At 35.0% G+C, this 25,495-nt stretch overlaps 1 protein-coding gene across 2 annotated transcripts in view; it reads left to right on the forward strand.

Annotated features, from left to right (window-relative positions):
* The window catches only part of GCLM (glutamate-cysteine ligase modifier subunit), a 557,909-nt gene that overhangs the window by 1,020 nt on the left and 531,394 nt on the right, over positions 1–25,495 (forward strand). The gene's annotated exons all lie outside the window — the stretch shown is intronic.

Genomic DNA, 25,495 nt, shown 5'->3' on the forward strand with positions numbered 1-25,495 from the left:
GATTTTTAATAAATAGTGCTGTAATTTTTAATTCTTATGAGGTATGTATATGGAAAGTGTATATGTTCTCACCTCTCAACTTATTTGCTCAAGAATTCATGACATTTTAATGTCTGACATTACTGGGTGATTGTAATCCTTGAGGATGTACCCTAAAAAAGGTAATAAGGGCCTGAGTGACAGTATGAGCCAAAATCATGCACATTCTACAAAATCTAAGACATTTGAGAGGTATGCATATGTGTACATGGGTCCACTCGAAATACTGAAATCCCGAAATTCAGTATTTAGAAATTACTTAGATGAAAACCCAAGCACAACTCACAATTCCGAAAATACACAACCGCGAAATTCAAAATGCCGAAACTACGCTACACTTAGAGTACACACATAAGCAAATACAACCCCCCCCACAATCAAATGAATGCATCTACACTATAGATAAGTAGGGGGGCAAGCCCCCCTATTTGTATATTCTAACTCCGAGATGGCACAAACAGAAACACAAATGAAACTCACACACACACACACACACATCTTACAGTCCCTCACACACACACATCACTGTCAGAACACATATTAAAGCCCCTAACCAACACATTTACACACACAAACTTACCTAAATTCAACCAATACATCCATACACCGCACCAGCGGAAGTAGAAATTCAACATCTTTGTACTTCGGGATTTTGAATTTCACCCTTCTGCCGGTTTCCCAACTTTGTTTTTCGGCTGTGTAATTTCAAAATACTGAATTTCGGGATTTCAATATTTTGAAATTACATAGTGGACCAGTGTACATATATTAAAAAGAAGCTATAGCAGGAATCATCCTACCGAGAAACTAAGCTATTTATTTTGAATAAATACAAAACAAGTAAAGTATTGCAGGGTCAGTCAAAAGGTGACAAAAAACAGTTCACATCCCTTAGGGTTTTATAGGTTCATAGGTTCATACTAGGCTATCTGCCCGAGGGCATTTATAAGCCTAGCCCATAGTTTTGTGGCTTACGCTACCCCTTTAGTTTGGAGAAACTATGCCCATTATTTTGCTGTGCCTCTGTCGAGCAGTGACACTGAGGTAACCCCTGGGGTGTATCTGCGATCTCACATCCATTGGTCAAGATTCCTCTTGAACAAGGCCAGCGAGGTGCTCTGCCTCACATAAACCGGGATTTTGTTCCACAGCATAGGGAGTCTTTGGGTGATGAATCTATCCCTCCAGCACGTCCTATTAATAACCGTGTCGAGGTTTAAGTCTCCCGCCCTTGTGGCTCTGAGGGATCTAGATTTTTTGAGATGAAGCATGTTCATCAAATCTGGGTTTGACATGGCCTTGTATGTCAGGCATAGGTCACCTCTGAGCAAGCGGTAAGCAACTGAATATAACTGGAGTTCTTTCAGTCGGGCAGCATAAGACAGATTTTTGAGACCCTTTATCCTTTTGGTGAGGAACTTTTGTGGCCTCTCCAGCTGCTGCAAGTGTCTGGTCAGATACATTCCGAATGGGGCATTGTACTTGATCATTGGTCTGATGAGTGATGAGTATAGGGAGACTATGACTACCCTTGATCTAGATGTGAATCCCTTCATGATAAGGTGGGCAATGTAGAAGGTCTTCCTAACTACTTTAGCAATATGAGTGTCGAATGAAAGGCTACTGTCAACCTGGGTTCCCAGGTCCCTAATAACTTCTTCTGTGTTCAGGGGATTGCTACCTATATGGTAGCTAGGGGTAACCTTATTTTTCCCGAAGGGTATGACTATGCATTTCTTGGCATTTAACTTTAGGCCATGGCTCTGGCACCAGTTATCCGTTTCTGTGAGACCCTTCTGAAGGATATCTGTGTCGGATGTGTTTTCAACTACGGCCCAGTTTGCAGTCATCTGCAAACTTTGTCAGCCATAACCCTCCTGTGTTTGCTTGTACTTCAGAAAAGTAGATGCCAAACAAGAGTGGGCCCAGGACTGAGCCCCGTGGGACACCACTTGTGACAGGCTTTGAGTCTGACATGGCGCCAGCGACTCTGACCCTGTGGGTTCTGTCACTCAGCCAGTTTGCAACCCATCTTGTAATGTATGGGTTTACATTTAAGTTGATGAGTTTTTCAATGATACCCGAGTGAGGTATTGTATCAAAAGCCTTCGCCAGGTCTAGGTAGGCTGTATGGACTGCCTTTCCCTCGTCAATGGCCTTAGTAAAATACGCCCAGATCATCATTCTGTTTATAAGTATATGTTTCCCTTCTGTTTTTGATGACTCGGGCAAATTTTGCTATAATTGTATTTTCTTATTATCCATCAGTCCCTGTTTTTGTTGTAGTCCTGTTTTTTTTTTTAAACACAAAACATCTTTATTAAATTATGTATGACTTAGGAAATCATATAGTTATATAAATTAAAACAAACCATATTGACATAATTTTAGTTGCAAACATTATACATTAATGGTGGGAGGATGGCATAAAAGGTGGGAGGATGGCATAATGGTTAAGGTGTTTACCTTAAGAACACAAGGTGCAGGATTTGATTCTCACATGGGGTAATTGGCTAGGCTTGAAATGGCCCACAAGGGTAGTTAGCCTAGTACTAACCTATGAACCTATGAATCTATTCAGTCATTGTCAGTCAAATATTACATAGCTCATTCAAATCCTGCCTTCTTGTAGACCTCTTTCCTTCACTGTATGTATTGTTCCCATAGATCCTATTTTTTTATGTAATTTGCCCCGGCCTCCTAGCCTTTTCTAAAGATCCCAGTTCCCTTTGTTTTATCTCTGTTACTATATTCACTACTTCTAGTGCAGTTGGTTTAGACTTTGATTTCCATTTTTTAGTAATTGCTTTTTTGGCAGTCACCATAATTACACTCAGCAAGTTTAGTTACACCAATTTTCTCACCCAGTATCTCTGACAGACCAGTCTGCAGGGAATCTTTAAAGTCTTCATGATTTAGAATATGTGAGCACCTTTTGAACATAAAGAATCTCACACAAACGCTTTAGCAAAACATGTTTTTACACAAGGTATAACCCGTACTTTCAGGTTTTTGGTCATAGAGAAGGTCACCAAAAATGAGAGGGGAGGGGATATAATTAATAAGACAGAAACATCAGAGACACGCTGGAAAATAAGGTTACAAGCAAATAGAGGTAAAGGCCTGAATGATAGGGTGCCCATCAAGCCAATTTTAAGGAATAGATCTTTACAGTAGTTTGGCTCGTTGAAGCATATATAAAGCAGATATATATATATATATATATATATATATATATATATATATATATATATAAATACTGTGTGTTTCACCAAACAATAATAATATTCCAAGTATATATACATTTTAGAGACAATACCATGTAAGTGGAATTTTTATTATTAGATGTTTTTATTATTTAGATGCATTTTATTCATGGTTAATAGTTATGATAGATGCTGTTCTTTATGTATTTATGCATTATTTTTAATGTGTTTAAGCAGCAAGGCTTTTTATAAATAGTTATGTGAATGTGTAGCTTTAAAGATTTAAACGGTGATTAATTGCTTATGGACTGTGATAGGTTCTAGAGTGTTAACGAATATATATGAAGCAATATATTGTTAATGGCTGTTAAAGGTCTGAAGAAGTGGTGTTTCCACACCGCGAAAGCGCTCACCTAATAAAGTACTACTTTTTATGTATTTGTGTTGGCTTCCCTAACCATTGATTGGATATTTGGATGCTACAGTTGTGTTTCAATCTTTAAAGTCTGCCAACTCATTACACTGCCAGAAAATTTATTCTAAAGTTTTTCTTTCTTCCCCATAGCATCCAACGTATGCTGTCTACCTGAGGAAAAAATTCTGTGGAGTCTACTTGTGTATAAAAGTACCTGTGTAAACACTTCCAAGCACAGATCCTACATTTTCTAGACTTTGTTTCATGTTTAAGGCATACATCTATCCCCCATTGTTTCTTAGTGAACTGCTTATCCATTCTCTCTTCCAAATTGTTTCCAACTTCCTCCGATTATTATATTTATCATAAAATATTTTGTATGCTGTACTGATTATTCCTTTTTTTAACAGCAGCTTCTGTTCTAGTTTCTACTAAAAACTCTACCAGTGCTGGTATTTTGCTTAAGATCCCCATATCTCTTTTTCTTTTTGTCTATACTATGTCAATCATTGATAGGGAGGGCAATTTCTAGCCTGCAGTCCAAATAAATGCTTGGCCTCTTCCCCATTCTATTACCTCTTCTTTTCTAATTATTTGCTCCCAATACATTGGTTCTTTTGCCAGTTTTCTCCAATAAATTCCAGCCCCCTCTTACCTATTATCTGTATTTCTGATTGCAGTTAACCCTATTGGCAGAATGTCCTTTCTCCATTCCTGTGTTGGCTTAGTTCTTAGAATACTTTCTGCTACTTTATGACTATAACATTCTGTATGGGTTTTGTTATTCTTCTTAAGGATCTGCATCCAAAATCCTGGTCTTTCCTTATTTCTTGAGCTCCCCCCCCCCCCTGTTTTATCATCCCTTTCCACTTTGAATTATAGGTCTCTGCTTCTGCTATGTATAGGAGCCTTAACTGTGTAACTCTGAAATACCCTTTTAAATCAGGTAATCCCAAACTGCCGTTTTCAGTTGGAAGAATTGGCTCATCCCACTTGATTCTTGCTGTCTTCCCATCCCAGATAAAATCCTTCAGCTCTTTATTAATTTCTATCCACAACTTCTCCTCTGGTCGATAAAAATATGCCTACCATGTGTATAAAACTAAAGGGACTAAAAACATTTTAACGGCTTGTATCATGCTCTCCATATCCATATAACAGTTTCTTAGTTTATTATCTTTTGTTTAGTTTCCTCCCACATATCCTTAGTTGCCACCCCATTTTAACTGCTTTTATCTTGCTATCTGTATCCATGTTACAGAGCTTTCAGTTTCTCAGTTTATCTTTTGTTTAGTTTCTTCCCACTTATCCTTAGTTGCCACACCAAATTCTTTTTTTTAATCTGTACTCCTAAGCACTTCATTTTATCATATCCCCATAAATATGGATATTGCTGAGCCGTTTCATCTGTGGGTACGTTATATACAGCTATTGCATTTGTTTTAGCTTCATTAATTTTGTATCCCAAAAAGATTTGAAACTCAAAATGTTCCACAACACTGAAATGTCTTTTCTGATTTTTTCAGGTACAAAATGATATCCTCTGCAGATAGAATCAACAATGAAGATTTTCTTTGCCATAGGTTCTAAATATAGTGCCAATAACAGAGGAAAGAGGACACCCCTGCCTGGTCCCTCTGCTCAAACAGAAATTATCAGAGAGGAACACACCCACTTTAATTTTCGCTATCCAATCCCTCGTATGTCTTCCTAATCAACTCTGTAATTTTATCAGGGAATGCAAATGCTTCCAGTGCACTGCTTGTAAACCCCCAGCTTACTCTGTCAAATGCTTTCTCTGCATCAAGGCCCACCAATGACAGTGGTATTTTCTTACATTCAGCTTCCCTCGGGATCATAAACATTCTGTAAATGTCAAATGTCTGTCCCCCTCCACAAAACCACATTGATCCATATCTATCAATTTTGGAATCATCCTTGCTATTCATTTAACCATTAGAGGCATAAACACTTTACAATCACGGTTTAGGATTGAAATAGGCCTGTATGAAGTTGGATCTTTAGGTATTACAGCTGTGATGACCCACCACTGGGCCAGTAATCAAGGAGCCTCAATCCTCACCACTGGCAACAGTGGGAGCCATTCACTGGGAGGATGACAAGTACACACACAGTATTTCCAGATGCAGCTGTGTGCATCAAGTGCAATTTCCTGTTAGAGTACACAAAGGCCTCAGTCAGTCCGAGGCTGGTTTCTCCCTCTTCCTCTAGATCCCCAGTAAGACTCCCAATGGCACAGCTATAGAGTTGAGTCCTTAGCCAGGGTTCCAAGCCAAGTCCTCCAACACTCTCTCTGTCCAACCAGTGCTTTGTGTCCCTACCCAAGTAGCTGACACACACACTCTTGGAGATTTTACACACACACACACACACACACACACACACACACACACACACACCTGGGAATGGCTGGCACAGGTTTACTAGTTATGCCCCCTTCTGCCCTAACTGTAAGGTCGTTATCACTGCCACCAGAACCTCTTATCAGCTGTTTTAAGGCCCTTAACAAAGGGTACCCAATTTTACTGTGTAATATTAATACTAATACACATGGTAGTTTGACCAAAAGCAAGGCTATTAGGAGTGACCCACACAGTGTCACCAAATAAATATGCAAGTACTCTCAAAACTTAAATATCTCTACACAGATCAGCCACAATGAAAGGTTTAAATATATTTCATAATAAATAATAAAAGAACAAGACAATACTAAGTATATATTTACAGTGATGTCAGAGTTCAAAACCACAGGCAGTATTTAAAATAACATTGAGTACATATTCACATAAAATAAAGAAAAATATCTAAACTAAGCTTTACTGTATTCCTGACTAAATCTAAAAGCATTATGCTATAACTTAAGAACTTACTAATAGAGCAAGGCAGATGTGGTGAGTGGATCTAGTTATTGTCAGGTCCAAGACATCAGGCAGAATGCTTTGTCTCACTAAGAGACTTCTCAAAATAATATGTAAAATATTACTGCTGGGATAGCTTGCAGAATGACATCACTTGTTGTCATCTGACTCCTAGTTCCCAGGCAAAACAACCATTGATGGCAGCTGGTAGTATTTACCGTCTTCTAGTAAAATGCATAGACGAGGGCTTTGGTCAGATCTTTGGCAGATGCTGGAAGCTAATTCCTTCATGCTTTCAAGACTAATAATTAGTTTACCCTAAAGACAATACAGAAAGTTTCCTAGTACATACATTGTGTCTCTTGCTGCATTGAAAACTGAATGATACTATCTTTTATGGCCTAGCCATAAAGTAATTTAATTTCAGTTATTTTTTTGAAGTTTGCTAAACTGGTTAACATCCTGTTTCCCAGTTTTCAGTGTTAAAATATGTACATTTAAACAGTTACAGTAGTGCGTGTACATGTCTGTTCTCTTTCAGTAGGGCACACTGTGGATCCATTTTAAACGCAAACATTTTACAAATACATTTTCATCACACACACACACACACACACACATATGTACAAGCAGTTTGATATACACGACAAACAATTCTAATATATTTGTAACACAGGCGTCTTATATAAATCATTTCATTATTCACCAATGACATGTAATTATTTACAAAATTCCAGCTAGCTGGACTGGCAGTATCTCCTTTCATTGCAACAGCTGCCATCACTTTCTTCCAGGATGTTGGCGTTTCTCCTCCTCTTATTATTAAACAAAATACTCCATATCTTTTATCTTTTTTTCCCTCATAGTTTCCAAATTTCACAGGAATACCATCTATTCACATCACCATTTTTATCTCATGTTCTCATATTCTGTTAATAATTGAGCCTCATCTACATTTAAACTTGGCATATTTAATTCTTCCATAAACATTTCCATTTGTACCTTTTCTTGATTTCCTTATTTCTCTGACTATACAGATTTTCATAAATTTTCCAAAATATTTCTAGTACCTCTACAGGATCTCTTGTTATCTTCCTTGTTATAGACTCCATAAGCTTGGTGACAGCCCTTTCTACTTTCTGTTGCCTGAGTTGTTGAGCTAAACATTTTTCTGCTCTGACATTATTATCAAAAAACAGTTGCTTAACAGCAGCCTTTCTAAACTCATGTATATTATCGAGGTATTCCTTTATTTTCTGCTTAGCATTCTGCAGTTGCTCCTCTGCTTATTCTGTGAGATTCCCCCTATTCTACAATACTTTAACATTTGTTAATCCCTCTAAATAATTCTTGTTACTTATCACCTCTCTAACTACTGGCCCATCTCAGTACTCTCACCTCTAGCTAAAATTCTAGAAAAGTGTATCCATTCACAACTGCTTAAACACCTCACTGACAATAACTTGCTAACACCCAACCAACGCAGTTTTCGGTCAGCACACAGCACAACTACAGCCTTACTGTCCAGGTATACTACTAGATCTATAAAAAACTTTCGATACAGTGTCCCACCCTTAACTACTATTACAACTTAAATCTACATACTGCTCCCCATACTCTCTTACCTGGTTCCAAACTTATCTACACACAGAAAACAATCCATTAGGTGGCAAGGCAAACAATCTGGTTACCTTATCAACAATACAGGAGTCCCCCAGTGGTCTATTCTTAGGCTCTTGTTCTTTAATATATTTATCAACAATCTCCACAAGGCCTGCCAGCAAAGTACACTCATACAGTATGCTAACAATTCAACAATTAGTACATCATCTAACAACTTCTCAGATCTCCTAGAGTTAACACAAAAAGCATTTACATCAACAGAATCCTGGCTTAATGAAGCTCAATTGCTACTTAATCACAAAAAATCTGAACCTTTACTGCTCACATTCAAACCTCTAACTCTAGACTTTAAAGTATTCTTACAAAACAATACCGAAATTGAAACAGTAAAAGCATCCAAACTGCTTGGCATTACAGCTGATTATCAACTCTCATTCGAAAATCATATACTTAGCACAGTCAGAAAGACTCATTTTAAGCTAGGTAAGCTGTATTGGCAGGAACTATATCTGGACATGTCCATCAAGTTAAAATTGGCTAACAGTCTACTTCTCCCATCCCTCCTCTACGCCAGCCCCATTTTCACTAATCCACACTCACATCTCTTAAATAAATTGCGGTCACGTTACTACAAAATAGCTAAGTTTGTATCCAATTTACCAACTCACACACATCACTGCCTGGCCATTAAACCTTTAAATTGGTTTGAATTCCCTAATTACCTGCAATACAACCAATCCACAAATTGCTTTACAACCCAAATTACTACCCTTCTCTTTAAACTATGATACAAACTTGCACCCAAACTCAGATTCTTAGGTCTTCAAATAAACAACTCCTGGCCATAACCAAACCCAACAAAAGAGCTGGTCAATGTCTGTATTCCCATGCTGTTACCAAATTATGGAATGGTCTCCCTCCATCTATCACCCAATTAAACTTTGTAAGAACATTCAAAACAGCATTGAAAGACCACTTTCTTAATAACCATATCTGCTCCTGTAATCACATGACTGAACCACCATAAGATATTTCCTTAGCCAATATTTCTCTTATTTACTAACCTAGTAACTGCTACTTCTGTAAACTACTATGTTACTACTGTAGTAGTTGTATATAATTTGAATGTATTTTTATTTATTGTTTTAATTAGTAGTACTGTACATCTGTTGTTTCTGCTTAACATTTATACTTTTGTTTTATATTACTTTTTGCAATTGTTTTTGTGGAGCTTTTCTCCCCGGGTCTCCACTGAAAATGGGTCCTCGGCCCAGTGGACTTTCCCGGTCAAAAAATGTTGATAAATAAATCTATATCTCTTTCTTTTATTTCCACTCTATTTTTAAATTCCACTTTAATTTTGTCCTATTCCCTAGATATTTTTTCAGAAGAAATTTCTATTTTCTCTAATACCTCCCAAGTAATTTCCACTAGCTGTTCCTTAAATTCCTCCCTTTTCAACAGATAAATGGGAAAGCGCTATTGTCTCATTTTTATTTCATTGCCCTGCATTTTTATTTTAGTTATTATCGGCTTGTGATCTGAAATAATTATTGGATGCATAACAAAACCTTCAATTAAATGCACGTTTCTGTGAAATGTAAGTTCTGTCTAGCCTAGCCCATTTTTTGTATTTTGGGGAGTATGTAAATTCTCTCTGATCTCCTACTACTGAATTCACATCTTCCATGCCAAATATTTTCATAAATTTCTTCAAAAATCCCCCCTCCTTTGTTCTATTTTCCCTTTTGGGCCCTCAGACACATCTTCAGTGCTGCAAATCAAATTCAAGTCCCCACCTATAAGTAATATTCCCTGCTGAAAACTGAGTATTTCTCCCAGAATTTTCTTAAGCTCCATTATAGCAGTTTTAGGTGGAATGTAAATACATGGCAGTGTAATACTCCTCCCTTTTCCAGTAGCCCCTTAGTACTGCAAGTTTACAATAATTATCTTTTTTATCTTCTGTCATTATTGGAGATCCTCTTTCAAGTAATGTAAGTACTCCTCTTTTTCATTGTCCCAGATATTCCACCGAATAACCATCCTGAAAACCTTTCTTTATCAAATTCACATGTTCAGTTATTTCCATATGTATCTCCTATACCATAGCTATTTGCACTCTACAGTTTAATATAGTTTACTACTCTTTCTTTTTTGTGTATATATGTGAGACCATTAACAATTAAAGATAGAATATAAAGTGTTACTATATTAAAAATGTATTTCCACCTTTTATTTGTAACCCCTTTTTGTTAATAGTTCCAGCTTTTATGTTACATGCAGAAACTAATGTTTGGCAGGTTGATCTTTTATACAGTTGTTTCTTGTCATACCCATTTGAGCCTGTGTCACATCTTACAAAATATTTTGTTTTACTGAAAGCCTTCAAAAATACACCCCAATGCACACCTAAAACCCATTAACTTAATACTAACACACTAAACAATGTAATTCTTCAAATATTGAGGTATTACCCTCCTAATAGGAACAACTGTCCCAAACTGACAGCCACACTCACCGACTTGGGTTAACCTAAAACTAAGGTTATCCATGCTAAGACTCATGGTACAGCCTGTGCTTCTACTAAGTGCTGTCTGTTTTTGTTAAAATTTTATTGCTCACCTAGAATGGGAAACACTTGAATGCTTTCAGAAAACATAATTTCCTGGCCATTGAAAGAAATAAGTAATTCTGTTTGTATTGCTCTTTATCAAATTGTCTCCATGGAGACATGAGAACCAGATACAGAGTTTCTTCTACACACATTTATTCATTTATTTGCCAGAGGAAAGCTTTATTATATTCAATGTTCTTTTATATTTATTTGCTTTCTCTTAAAACTTGTTACTAGATCAAGCCAAGGTCCTTAATCTAGTCATTCCCCTATGCAAGAATTAGAAAAAGCACATAAATTTTTCTTGTATCATGTTTTGACCAGACTTTTTTCTTCTTCTTTTTTTTTTTTTTTTACATTGAAGTGACAACATTTCTTAAAACTGAAAAAGGAGAAAGGGAAAAAAACGGGAGCATCTGTTTACTTTAGCATTCCCATTACACTTGAAAATAATTGAGAAAACTTTACCTTACAGCATGCATATTATGTTACGCACCATAACATATCACTGTTCAGAACAAAATTTAACTCTCTCCATCCTCTTTTCCTCTTCCAAGTGTTGCTCCAAACATTAATGTTATGAAGTTGGGCATATGCTTTAAAGTTCCCTACAAGTTTAACAAAATCATAAAAGTCCATTATTTCCAGGGTGTCTTGTTCTATCATGTTTCACAAATATAATTTGTTTTGTAAACCCATTTATTTGTCAATTTCCAAGTTGCTAGTTTTATTCCTGTTTATTTCAATCTCCCAAATGCAGCCTCTGCTTAATTTCCAACATCTTTTTGGTCCTTCTAATCAGCTCTTGTGCTTTTTTCTGTCTCTTAATTGTTTTTCATTGAAACAGGTTTCACTGGCACAGTCTCTCTGTGGTCTTTATTACCATAGGAAGAAGAAGCAGACTCTCCTGTTTCACAGCTCACTTTTTGTTGGACAAACTTTTGTATTTCCTCCTTAGCATATTTTGCATCAAAAAATTATTTTGACTCTCGAGGAAAGAATATTCTGAAGATAGATGAGTACAGCAGTTTGAATCTCACACCTGCTTCTCGACATTCCCTGATTACTCCTCTTCTGCCTAGTGTACAGAGAGTAATCATTTCCACAAGCAATTTACTGTCTCCTAATTTTAGTACTTTGTCCTTCTGCCACAGTTTTGTCAGAATCGATTCCTTCTGCTGGTAGGATTGCATCCTTATTATTAAAGGGCTAGGTTGCTTTCTCATCGCCAGGTTTGAAGAACACATACAATGTGCCCTTTCAATAAACTGCTCCTGCTGTTTAATACCAGTCCACTTGCTTATTTGTGCCGTCATAAAATTAATATAGTCTGTTCCTTCCAGCTTCCTTGGTACAGCAGAAAGTCTAAGGCTTTTCTCTACATGTTCTGTCCTGTAATCCTGTTAATTTTTGAAACCTGTCTTCTTGAGCAGTCTCATATTCAGCCAGCCTTTTCTCATTGATTTTTGCAGTTTTATCACCTCATCTGAATATCTGTTTAAAGCTTCTTCCATTTTTTTCATCCTTTTGTTATTTGGATTGATATACTCCATCAGTTTATCATTTATTTTAATCAGCTCTGTGTACATTTAATTTATTTTTTACTGTCTAGGTTACTGAAAGTCATGTCTTGCACGAAAGCTGGAGCTTGCACTGCTTTTTGCTGAACAGCTGCAGAATTCTTCCCAGGCAGTGTTTTTTCTCACCTTTTGTGATTGATTTTCTTTCAGGTGCTCTGAATTTCTATTTTGCTGGCATTCAGGCAGTGAGTGCACTTACTAGCCAGTTACTGAAATTTACTCAGAAGTACAAGTTTACTGGCTCTCTTTAGAGTTTATTTTCGAACTGGGAGAGATGAAATTAAGTACTTACTCAGTATACAGCCATCTTGGAAGTCTGCTTTTGTTATAGTCCTCTGATATTTATCCTGGTGGTGAATGAACCTTTTCAGTATTTTTCAGACAGGCTTTGCAGTATTAAAATAAGCTCTTAAACATTTATAATACAACAGGATGTACAACAAACTGTACAGAAGTCTATACTATAAGTATATCTCAGAAATAACATGGCTGTGATTTAACACAAGCCATAAACTAAATTGTGTGGTAGTTTTACACAATAAAATAAAAAGATGACACAAGTTTATATCCGTGCCTGTGCTAGTTGAACATTTGACTCTTAGAAAACTGATCTGTCAGTTTATGCATATTTGCCATTAAACTGTGATTACATGCTAGAGTTTAATACAGTGATATAAATCAAATTATTAATAAAACAATATTATGTACTGCCCAGATCAGCATGTTAGGGTTAATGAGCATAAGGAAATATAATACAAATAACTGTCATGCAAACTACAGGCTGTGAGCTTAGTAATGTCGCTTAGTAAGAGAACTTAGTAAATTCTCTTTTGCCAGCAGGGTTTGTTACAATATTTTAACTGCCCTTTCTTTACTTTTATTTACAAAATTGCACTGAGAAAAATAGAATGAGTTTCTATGTGAATGGATCCATAAATGGTGTAACACAAACATAATACTTATATAAGACTGTAAGTAACAGTTTTATATAATATGTTAGCTGATCTGACTTTAGCTCACCTTGTGACTTTTCAACCTTACGTTTCTTATCTCCAAGGTCAGACGAAACAGTTTATTGTGAGGCCTGTTTTTATATATATATATATATATATATATATATATATATTGAATTTCAGTATCTCGAAACTATAAAGGCGAACGACTCACAATCACGAAACATAAAAGCATGAAACACACAATCACACACATACATACACCATACACCACACAGTACACACACCATTCTACCCACACCACACAAACTATACAACCCTACATTACATGTAAGTAGAGGGCAAGCGCTGCCACACACCCCCTACTTATATGTACCAAGTCAGACATTGCACAAATAGAAAAAGAAAAACAAACTCACACCCAGACATTCTACAGTCCCTCGCAAACACACACATCACACAAATACCAACACATCCAACACTCACACTCGTACTTCCACCTCCCTACCCTAACCCACACGTACAACTTACAAAAAACACTCACATACACTTACTCACCTTAAATTCCGGACACCATCTCTGCCAAACACTTCACATAATGTACCATAAATGCATAAGCGCGGATTCGAGATATTTGGATTCACGCTTATGCACTTTCGCTATTTTGAAGTTTCACTTTTATGGTCTCGGAATACTGAAATTCGAGATTTCAGTATTTCAAGATTATAAAGGGGAATATATATATATATAAAATCAATAAAAATAAAGGCAATTGCACCTCTGTAGGCAAATGTGCTGAAAAAAGCACCAATTGTAAAACACAAAACAAGAAGTCCAGCAACAGCAACCATGCAAAAAATCCATTGTATTCCAAAATAGTATAATCCAAGACACGTATCTTATTAAAGGACAGCTTCCAAGTCTATAAACCACTAAAAAATATATTGTGTTGTGCACTTAGTCGGTAAGCGCTTTCACAAAATTACTTCTTCAGACCGTAACGGACTAAGTACTAGGATACATTTAAAAACATTGTTACCAATCAAAATCACATAATTGTGTCATTTCCTACAATGACGCTACCTTTGTAACTAAATTAAAGCAATCATCACTTTTTAAAATCTCATACAATAACCCTAAAATTTTTTGATCAGAAGTTATGTACACAGACTCAAATGCATAATCACTTTCAAAAAGCAACAATACATTATGTAGTTTCATATCTAATGGAGCCAAAAATGTGAAATAGCGAACCTGCTTTGAAAGGTCTGTACATAACCATATTGCAACGCTGAATAAAAAGCATTAAAATTTCAGCGACAATACCCTTAAATAATATAAATAATAAAATATATATATACCCAAAATGCAAAAATTCATAAACCTATGCTTACATAATCTAAAAATATTTTACTATGCATAGTCATTTACAGAAAAAATATATATATATTATTTAATTTCACGCAAAAATCAATTGGTAAGACCTCGCAAAAACATATCACGGTGCTTAAATAAACACTCAGGTTTTAGCAGCGCTACCATTCACTATTCAAACGAGGAGTTCAATAATAAAATAACTATTTCTACTTCATTAACCTTTATACACACATAACTTACTGAACTAAAAAAAAAATTCTATATATAAAAAAAACGCTGAGAAAAGCTGTATATAATTTGTTCAACACTGAGAAAAAATATAGACCTCTAATGTCTATTGGCAAATATCTAAGTATCATTAACCAAAAATGTTACTTAATAGAAGTCAGAAATCAAATTATAACTCAAAAATCAAAATATATAGTTTCTGACTTCTTTTACTTCAAATAAAATTATATTTTCTAAAACTTAATCCTCGTTTACCATAGTAAACTATAAATATTTAAAAATTTCATACATAAAATATTAATAAATAATTCATATGTTTTGCACTTTATATAAAAAAAATTTCTAAAATTGTCTAATCCAAACTAAGTCAAATACATTTAAGCCAGTGGATGTATTAGAATGACATCAAGATATTATAATCAAGACTTGTGTAAACATATAATATTAGAAAAATAGGAAAAAAGACACTACATATCTATCTCACCCTGAGACTCTTAGCATGAAGGACTGGTTTAATAGACATCCTGTCATTTAAACCCTTCCCAGTATCAGCCCTAAGACGGATAATCCACTTAATTTCCTTTTCTTCTGTAATATTGGTTACATTCCTCCCTCTCAAAGTGGGTCTAATAGTTTCAACAACCATAAACTCAAATATATGTGTTGGGCCTGTTGTCATTACATGCTTAGCTAATGCATTAGTGCTAACATCAGTTCTAATATTATATAGATGTTCTCTAATTCTGTTCTTAAGTAACCTGTCTTTCCAACATAAAATGAAAGACATTCAGCGCATGTTGCTAAATAAACAACATGTTGGGTGTCACAACTAGCTTTACAATTAAATCTAAACTCCTTACCAGTATCAGGGTGTATAAAACTACTTGAACTATTAATATATATACAATAATTACAGGCTCCACAAGGAAACATCCCTTTTATATTCAGAGTCTCTCTACTATCATGTGGGTAACATAACATTCTTCTAATATTCTTTCTATTCATATATCTAAATGTGGGCTTGTTTCCTACTACTTCCACTATTTGTGGATCAGTAAGTAAAACTCGCCACTGTCTCTCAAAAATATTATAAATGTTATTCCTATCTCTAGTATAAAACATAGGTATTTTGACCTCAATATTTAGATTAGCTTTCATAAAGGAACCACTCTCGGTTTGTCTAGAAAAATAAGGTTTCGCCCTGTTTTCTCTCAGAAATTCTATATCCGAGAGTCCTTCACTAAGGTCGTTAGAGCTATACCCTCTATGAATAAATCTATCTTTCAAATTGGTTAACTCGGTATCAAAACCTACATTTGTATTGTTCACCCTGGAAACACGGATTGTCTGGCCCTTAACTACATTCTTAAAAACATAGTTAGGGTGCACACTGCTTCTATGAAGCAAAGTGTTCCTATGACACTCCTTTCTGTGTATACCAGTGTCAAAAAAACATTACTCAATCTCTCAACGCAAGTATCTAAAAAACTAATCTTCTTTTCTGAGGAAGCCATAGTAAATCTCAAATAGCTAGTGGCTTGATTCATTTGTTCTATAAATATTTCTAACATTTCAAAACTGCCATTCCACAAAAGAAAATCATCATCAACAAAACGCTTATAAAATATAACATTTTTCTCATATAATTCCATTTTATATAAGACATCCTCTTCCCACAGGGCAAGAAACATATTGGCGTAGCTATTGGCACATGGTGTGCCCATAGCTATGCCATCGCGCTGTAGGAAGATGGTGTCTCCAAATATGAAAACATTGTTTTCTAGAACTATTTCTAAAAACAGGCAAATTAAATCTCTCAGTAGTTCATTATATACACTATGTCTTTCAAGATAGCGTTTAACATAATTCACAATTTCAGAATTCGGAGTGACAGTAAATAGCGACTGTATATCCAATGTTACCAATAAAAATTCCTTCTTAGTGTTGTCAATGCTTGTACTAAACATATATAATTATTTCAAAAATTGCTGTGAATCTTTCAAAATATTAAAATTATCATTAATCAAGGGCCGTAGATACTTTTCAATGAAAACAGAAAAAGGTTCTGTACACCACCCCCTCCCTGAAACTATGGGTCTCATGGGAGGGTTTGTGCCATCCTTATGAATTTTGGGTAAGCCGTTTATCACTGGAATAACAGGACTTTCTACAAAAAGGCAGTTTTGAAATGTTAGAATGTATACTTAGATATTTGCCAATAGACATGAGAGGTATATATTTTTTTCTCAGTGTTGAAGAACAAATTATATATATCTTTTCTCAGCATTTTATATATATATATATATATATATATATATATATATATGTTTATATAGAAACATTTTTTTAGTTCAGTAAGTTATGTGTGTATATATATATATATATTTATTTATATATATATATATATATATATATATATAAAAGGTTAATGAATTATAAATAGTTATTTTATTATTGAACTGCTCGTTTGAATAGTGAATGGTAGCACTGCTAAAACCTGAGTGTTTAAGCGCAGTGATATGTTTTTGCGAGGTCTTATTAATTGATTTTTGCGTGAAATTAAATAATATATATATTTTTTTTCTGTAAATGACTATGCATAGTAAAATATTTTTAGATTATGTAAGCATAGGTTTGTTTATGAATTTTTGCATTTTGGGTATATATATTTTATTATTTATATTATTTAAGGGCATTGCCGCTGATATTTTAATGCTTTTTATTCAGCATTGGAATATGGTTATGTAGAGACCTTTCGAAGCAGGTTCGCTAACTATTTCACATTTTTGGCTCTATTAGATATGAAACTATATAATGTATTATTTTTTGAATGTGATTATGCATTTGAGTTTGTCTACATAACTTCTGATCATCATTATTCAGCGTTGCAATAGGGTTATATAGAGACCTTTCGAAGCAGGTTCGCTAACTATTTCACATTTTTGGCTCCATTAGATATGAAACTATATAATGTATTGTTACTTTTTGAAAGTGATTATGCATTTGAGTCTGTGTACATAACTTCTGATCAAAAATTTTAGGGTTATTGTATGAGATTTTAAAAAGTGATGATTGCTTTAATTTAGTTACAAAGGTAGCGTCATTGTAGGAAATGATGCAATTATGTGATTTTGATTGGTAACTATGTTTTTAAATGTATCCTAGTACTCAGTCCGTTATGGTCTGAAGAAGCAATTTTGTGAAAGCGCTTACTGACTGAGTGCACAATAAAATATATTTTTTAGTGGTTTATAGACTTGGAAGCTGTTCTTTAATAAGATACTTGTCTTAGATTATACTATTTGGCAATATATATATATATATATATATATATATATATATATATATATATATATATATATGAGTTCAGCCGTTGCAGTAAAGAAAAAGATTACTTTCAGCAAACATTTCCACGTACAAACATTCTGACAATAGGAGAAACCATTGTAAGGGTATGTCAAACAAACATTTCAGATTCCTTATTTTCTACAAATGTTTCACAAGGCAAAAACAATGTAGGTCTACACACTTTAGATGACTTATCTCATATGACCATTTTGTTCACAGGAACAGATTTGAGCTTTAAACTTGTCTTCCTGATAAGAATTTGCGCAATATGTACAATAATACAAATAATTATGTCTCAGTGGTCATTGTACATTTCAGAGGGAAAGGAAGGGTCAGGAACATGTTTTAATTTAATAATCCATGTGTCAAAGGTATAAGGCAGTGGTGCACAACGTCTGGCCCCAGGGCCAAACCCGGCCCTTGACGCAATACCATGCGACCCCCACAGAGTAACCAAAAATTTATAAAAAAGTGAAGAAAATACTATGACTTACTCCAGTCATGCAAACTTTCCAGCACATGCTTACTTACCTAATTGACAGCAGTTGTGTACAGCTCTAAGTTTAGCTGCGGAAGTAACTATTATTTCTTGTTTATAACTTGTAGTATGTAAACTTTCCAGCACGTGCTTACTTACCTAATTGACAGCAGTTGTGTACACCTCTAATTTTAGCTGTGGAAGTAACTATTATTTATTGTTTATAACTTGTAGTATGCAAACAGTAGTAACTTTCTGCAAGAGTTTGCAATAAGTCATGGCTGCAAGCCAGAATAAAGTTAATTGCAAAGTTGATGTAAAAAACAGGCACTTTCATGACTGCTGTCTCAAGTAAAAATGAGAGTCACCTGTGCTTATTATTATCTCGTAACAACTTACGTTTTGAGGTGGCCAGCAGATGCATTAAGAATTTATTCCCTTCTCACAAAAAGGTTATGCACCACTGATATAAGGCCTTCATTATCCAAGCTTGAGCACTCTCCTGGCCATATGAGAGAAAGCCCTGTGTGTTCGTGTGTGTGTGTATCTGCGTATTACTAGTTCATCTCTTTAACCCATAGGTTTCAGTTGCAACTAGCTAGACTTTGCTTGAGTGGGATTTGCTTCAGCTGATACTCCAATACTGTAACTGTGTGTATGTGTATGTGTATGTGTATGTGTATGTGTGTGTATGTGTATGTGTATGTGTATGTGTATGTGTATGTGTGTATGTGTATGTGTGTGTGTGTGTGTGTGTGTGTGTGTGTGTGTGTGTGTGTGTGTGTGTGTGTGTATGTGTGTGTGTGATATATATATATATATATATATATATATATATATATATATATATATATGTTGGAATAAGTTATACGACTTGCACTGTTTTGCATCAGTATTCTTCACTTCAGAGTGCTTTTGGATTTCTTCTTCTTGAGTCTGTAGTCAAAGGTAGTCTTTTCCATTAATTTCCAAACATAAGGGTAAAAAGGTCACATAGACAAACCATTTAGTAAAAACTGCAAGAAAAACTCAGCACAACTAGAGTCTTTACTGTGTAATACTTTAAAACGATTTGCTGATAATTGATTGTACACTTACCTTTGCAATAGAAAATGCAATAAATAAACTGCCAAACAGTACTTTCCATCATTAGAGAATGTTTTTTGTTTCCTCTTCACTTAAAACGTATTTTAAAATATTGGATTTCCATGCACTTATCTTTTCCTCAGAGAGATCAGCACATGAAAGAAATGTGGTTTGCGTTCATTGACTTTAATGTGCACACTGCCATGCATGTGCGAAGGTGCCCCATTAATGTCTTTGAACATACTGCACATTACCTAGGATAACATCACAATTGAAAAAGCTACATTTTTTCTTGGACCATTGTTTACTAAAAAGCTTACAAAACTGTTAAAAAGTGGCCCAAAAATGTAAGCAATGGCAAGTGGGAAAATACATTGCAGCACTTAACTCATCAATGCTGCATTATATATATATAAACATCAGCAAATCACTTTAGACTTCCTGTAGGAGTCCCATGAGATATATGCAGGTGACCTCTTAAAGAAATGCCAGTATTTGAGCTACATGTCTTCTGAATGCCCATAACCTTTTACTAATACTTTTTTCTTTAGTCTTTACTGACTTTACTTTTTTAGTATTTACTGATGCATTTAGGCCAGTAAGGCCCGACACCACTAGTTGCACACATGCAGTATTTGCGTCCATTTTAGTACGACTGAGCTAGGTAGTGAATAAATGACTCTATTTAAGTTATACAAAGTATTTAAAGTAATGACATTTTCTTTACTGTTGTATATGTGGGTTATTATAAAATAAGTTTCCGACAGCTTTTAAGAAAAATGTTAGTCACTTTAAAAAGTGTCCCATCGCTTACAGGTAGGGGGTTGAAAACTTTAAATGAAAATCAGCACTGAGTAACAAGTTTGTTTTTCTCCTGTTAACATAATTTATAATTGATGTTGTAGTATGGAATTTACATTTCACATATACAAACTACTGAATGAAAAAATGTGCTCAGATTTTGCATATACCTTCATCGACCATTTTTAATCAGAATGTCTTGTGTTTGTTTGTATGTGAATGTTGTACAGACTATCTTCCCCTTCAGTTTTCCAGCTGTGGCAGTAAGCCTCGACTGTAAAGGAATTTTTTTTTGTTCTTAAGGACCTTTAAAACAATGTTTACCTTCAAAGTATATAAAGGCCATTTTTACTCATTTTGACTCAGCGAAACTGTATCTTCATTTTACTTCAACGTCAATATATTGTCCTCCTTTATTTGTTTGCATTTGTTGAGTGGGAAATCCAGATATGAAGCTCCAATTTTCACTGAAGTCCAGGAAAGAAGATCATCAGAAATAAATGCAGTACAGACTGCAAGAAAAAAAAAAAAAGGTGATTTACATGAATGTTATAAGCAATAGATGACACAGCAAATGACTCAGTCATAGTTTCAGGTAAGCAACGAGCAAAACAGAACATCTTCAGCTAAAATTTTGGGGTATATGCATCCTGTTAAAGATTTAACAGTAAAAAGTAACAGAACATAAAATGTACACAATATACAGAAATAGAAAATTGTTGATTAATATAAAAATATTTGAAATGTACCATAATAATTCAACAAGGAGAGCTATAAGTAAAATACACTTGTACTTTGCTAATCACCGACCTGATAGGTATTGATAAAAAAGATAAATTGCTCTTGGTGAGTAGGAAAGTAGTTTTTAGGTAACCTTGCACTGACAGACCTATTTTAAAAGCTAGACATTTCTGAGAGCTGTTTTAACGAATTTGTCTAACATCTGATGTCGGTTTGTTCCATAGCATGCTATCAAAGACTGAGGAGGTCACATGTCCATGCCTTTTATTTATTTATGTATTTATTTTTGCTTTTGAAATGTTAGCTAAGTGTCCATTGTAACACCTGATATTACAGAGAGGTTTTTACCATGTCAAGGAAATGGCTAATAAAGAGCAATGACAGAATAGAATACTTTATGAACAGACCTAACTTGTATCAAGGGCAGTTGCTGTTTAACTTCCACTCAAGTTAAGTTATGTTGCAGATGGGTATACAGTGGTGAGTTTTTGTTGTGATGACCAATCGCAAACCTAGCAATTTACTGTATGGTTACTCAAGTTCACGTAAGAGTGGAGAATAGTTAGTTTGTAGATGTGCAGAGGGAGGTGGATGCATTCTAATATTAAACCTTCTGACAACATCGGGTAGAAATGTTCTTGTTTCTGGCCTGTTTATCTTTTGGTTACTGTAGCTACGGCAGTGTTTTTTTGCAAGTCAAACTTAAGATGGCTTTCAGTGATGAAGCCAAATATTTTAATGAAGCTACTATCCCTTATTGCAAAATTATCCATGGAATTGATGGTTAGGCTTTCAGAAGCGTCTACAGTTATTTATTTATTGCTAAAGATTGTGTTTACAAGAAAGAAAGCTAGATGCCCCATAAGGTTTTGCCATTTTTATATAGAGGGTGAAAGGAGGGCTTCTAATCAGAGTTGAAGAGATTATTTAAATCTCTTTCCAAGTAATAGGGTGGAGTCGTTAGCATATTATATTACTTTTACTATAAAACTAGCATACCATTGTTGAAGTTAATAGAAGAAGACCTAGAACCGATCCTTGTGTTATTTTCTGACACTGGAAGGGGTAAGAGCATTGACTCGCCTAATAGAATGAACCTTCTCTTTCAGGTAATTTTTACTAAATCAGCAAGTGAAACTAAGAGAGACACCATAGCAGGCAAGTATCCTTAGCAGTTTGACATTATTATTAGCATCAAGTACTTTGGAAAAGTCCAAAAACAGATAACCAGCCACTTTACCAAGATGTATCTGTGAGCAGAAATATTCAGTGGCATCTAAGATTTAGTACCATTACCACAGTCATGTCTAAAATCAAGTTGAATATATGAGATTATTAGAACCTAAAGAACTAAGTGGCTATAAACAGAACTCTGGGCAATGAGCAGTTTAAATTAATGGAAGTTTGCAGAATAATATATATTAACAGAAATTGCTAGTCGAAGTGTCTGATATCCAGTAGGTCAACAAGGAAAAGAAAAAGTATAACAAAAGAGAAAGCAACCGAGAAAACTCAAAAATAGACTGAAAGCTTTGTGCTGGAGCAAAGGTGGTCAAAGCAAATGGTAATGGGAGGTGAAAAAAAACTCTTCAGTTACCCTAGAGAAAAGAAGATTGACCAAATGCACTCAGATTTTCAAGATAAGATGGCCCCTGTTGGAATAGACGACTACATACAATTTATGTTTTAAGCAAGCAGTCAGAGGAAATATCTGGTATGCAAATCACTACAAAGAAACTGAAAGAAAAAAATGCTGAAACAGCAGTTGAAAATGAAGAAATAGCCCACAGACTGGCTGAACTTGAAGATAAGTCGCACAAAGACAACTTGAAATTTAGAACAGTGCCACTACAAACTGAAGGGAAGGATTGTAAAGAATTTAAGAAAATGCCTCTCCACATGTACTGGACTTTGTGCTTTTCCTATTTTAATATGAACACTAGAGAGTAAATACTCTCAATTTGAGACTGTGAAAGCAGTCAAGACTTGTATTGATTAAACTGCAGGCACATCAGCTAAAAGAGGACTTTCTATTTTGTGGAAGAATAGAACAATCTTAAACGTTGGGCATGCAAGAGTTTACACTGATAATTTCTGTTTGTAATAAAAAGCCATTAACAGAAATGCCTTATTTCCTTTCATAAGACTGCAGAGAAATAAAGCTTTGTTTTAATGTTATTGTAGTCTGCATTACTTCGTCTTCTATACATCTGAATTAAAAACCTACACAAACTCTCAACAGACACAAGATGAACTGACAAAGAGAAAACAACTGTTGTTGGCAGCAGTGATAAGGGAACAGGCAAAAGGTCAGCAGGTGCAGAGAGGAAATCTGTGGATCTTTCAGAAGAAAGATTTCCTGCAAAGCCCATTTTCTTTTTTTCTAAAAGAAGTGATAGATAAAACAAAGGAGATGAAACAATTTCCAAGAAATTTAAGTGCAAGTTAAACCTACATAAAAAATGTTCTGGGAATACTGAATGTATACACTAAGCTAAAAATGATAAATGTATTGAAAAAGTTGTGATATATTCCAAAATGTGAGTTACATTCTGAATGACACCTTAAATGACCAAAATCGGTAAGTACCACAAAGAAAATAATTTTGATTAAAATAAATTTAATTATGTGTTTGTCAAAATGTTACTTTAAAGTGAATCTGTATGCATGGGAAGGACCTGTACTGCATGATTTTTGATGGATGTCCCTGTTTTCAAATTGCAAATTGTGTTATGGTTTTGATAAAGGTGTTTTGACAGCGGGAAGAAAAGGGGAGAAAAGTAAATGAATGATGGGTGTTGGAAAGTAATCTGTTCTGAGTTGGAAACCAATAGAAGAATAGTATTGTACAATGTCTGTTCTGGTAATTCAGACTTCCAAGATGGCTGCACATTGAGTAATAGCTTAATTTCAGCTCTCACAGTGTTAAAACAGAAACTCTGAGAGGGAGTCCGAAGACTCATATTTTTGGATACATTTTAGTAACTGGCTTGTTAGTGCACTGCCTCGATGCCAGCAAAACAGAAATTCAGGGAATATGAAAGAAAACCAAACACAAAAGATGAGGAACAAACACTGACCAGGAAGAATTCTGCAGCTGTTCAGCAAAAAGCAGTGCAAGCTCCAGCTTTGGTGCAAAACATAACTTCCAGAAACCTAGTGGAAAAAATAAGTCAAATGTACACCGAGCTGATAAAATAAATGAAACCCTGAAGGATTATATCAAATAACAAAAGGTTTGAAAACAATGGAAGAAGCTTTAAACAGATAATTCAGATGAGGTGATAAAGCTGCAAAAATCAGAGGTCAAAATGAAGAAAAAGCTGGCAGATTGAGACTGCTCAAAAAGAGATGTTTCAAAAAAATAATAGAACTGGAGGACAGAGCTCGTGGAGAATATCTGAAATGTTCTGCTGTACCAGAAAAACTGGAAAGAACAGACTATATTCATTTTATGAAAGCACAAGTAAGCAACAGAACTGGTATTCCACAGCAGGAGTTAATTTACTGGGTGTATATATATATATATATATATATATATATAAAACATTGAAATTTCATAACATCTAAATCCTAAAACATTGAAAACTCAGAACATTGAAAGTGTGCTTCATAACACTGAAAACTGCAGTGCATATGTAAATTCCATCCTCTCCACCTATAACAACACCTAATTAACAAACACGCTTTCTACTACATTTCTGCAGGGGGGCAAGCCCCCCTTGCACCCCCACACCCCATGTAAATTAAATGTACCAACTCCAGGACTGCACTACAGTGGAAAAAAAAGTTGATTTCCTAACCTCACTGTACAGTGAGGTTAGGAAATCAACTGTTGGAGTTGGTATATTTAATTTACGGGTCATGGGGGGGTGCAGGGGGGCTTGCCCCCCTGCAGAAATGTAGTAGAAAGTGTGTTTGTTAGGTGTTGTAGGCGGAGGTGATATTTACTTGTGGAATGTAGTTTTCAGTGTTATGAAGCACACTTTAAATGTTCGGAGTTTTCAATGTTTTGGGTTTTCAGTTTTTGAATTTTCGATGTTATGGTCTCAGTGTTACGAAATTCAATGTTACAAAGTAGACCCATATCTCTCTCTCTCTGTGTGTGTGTGTGTGTGTGTGTG

The sequence above is a fragment of the Protopterus annectens genome, chromosome 1.part1, assembly GCF_019279795.1.
Source record: "Protopterus annectens isolate FY-2018-M chromosome 1.part1, PAN1.0, whole genome shotgun sequence".
Taxonomy (NCBI): Eukaryota; Metazoa; Chordata; order Ceratodontiformes; family Protopteridae; genus Protopterus; species Protopterus annectens.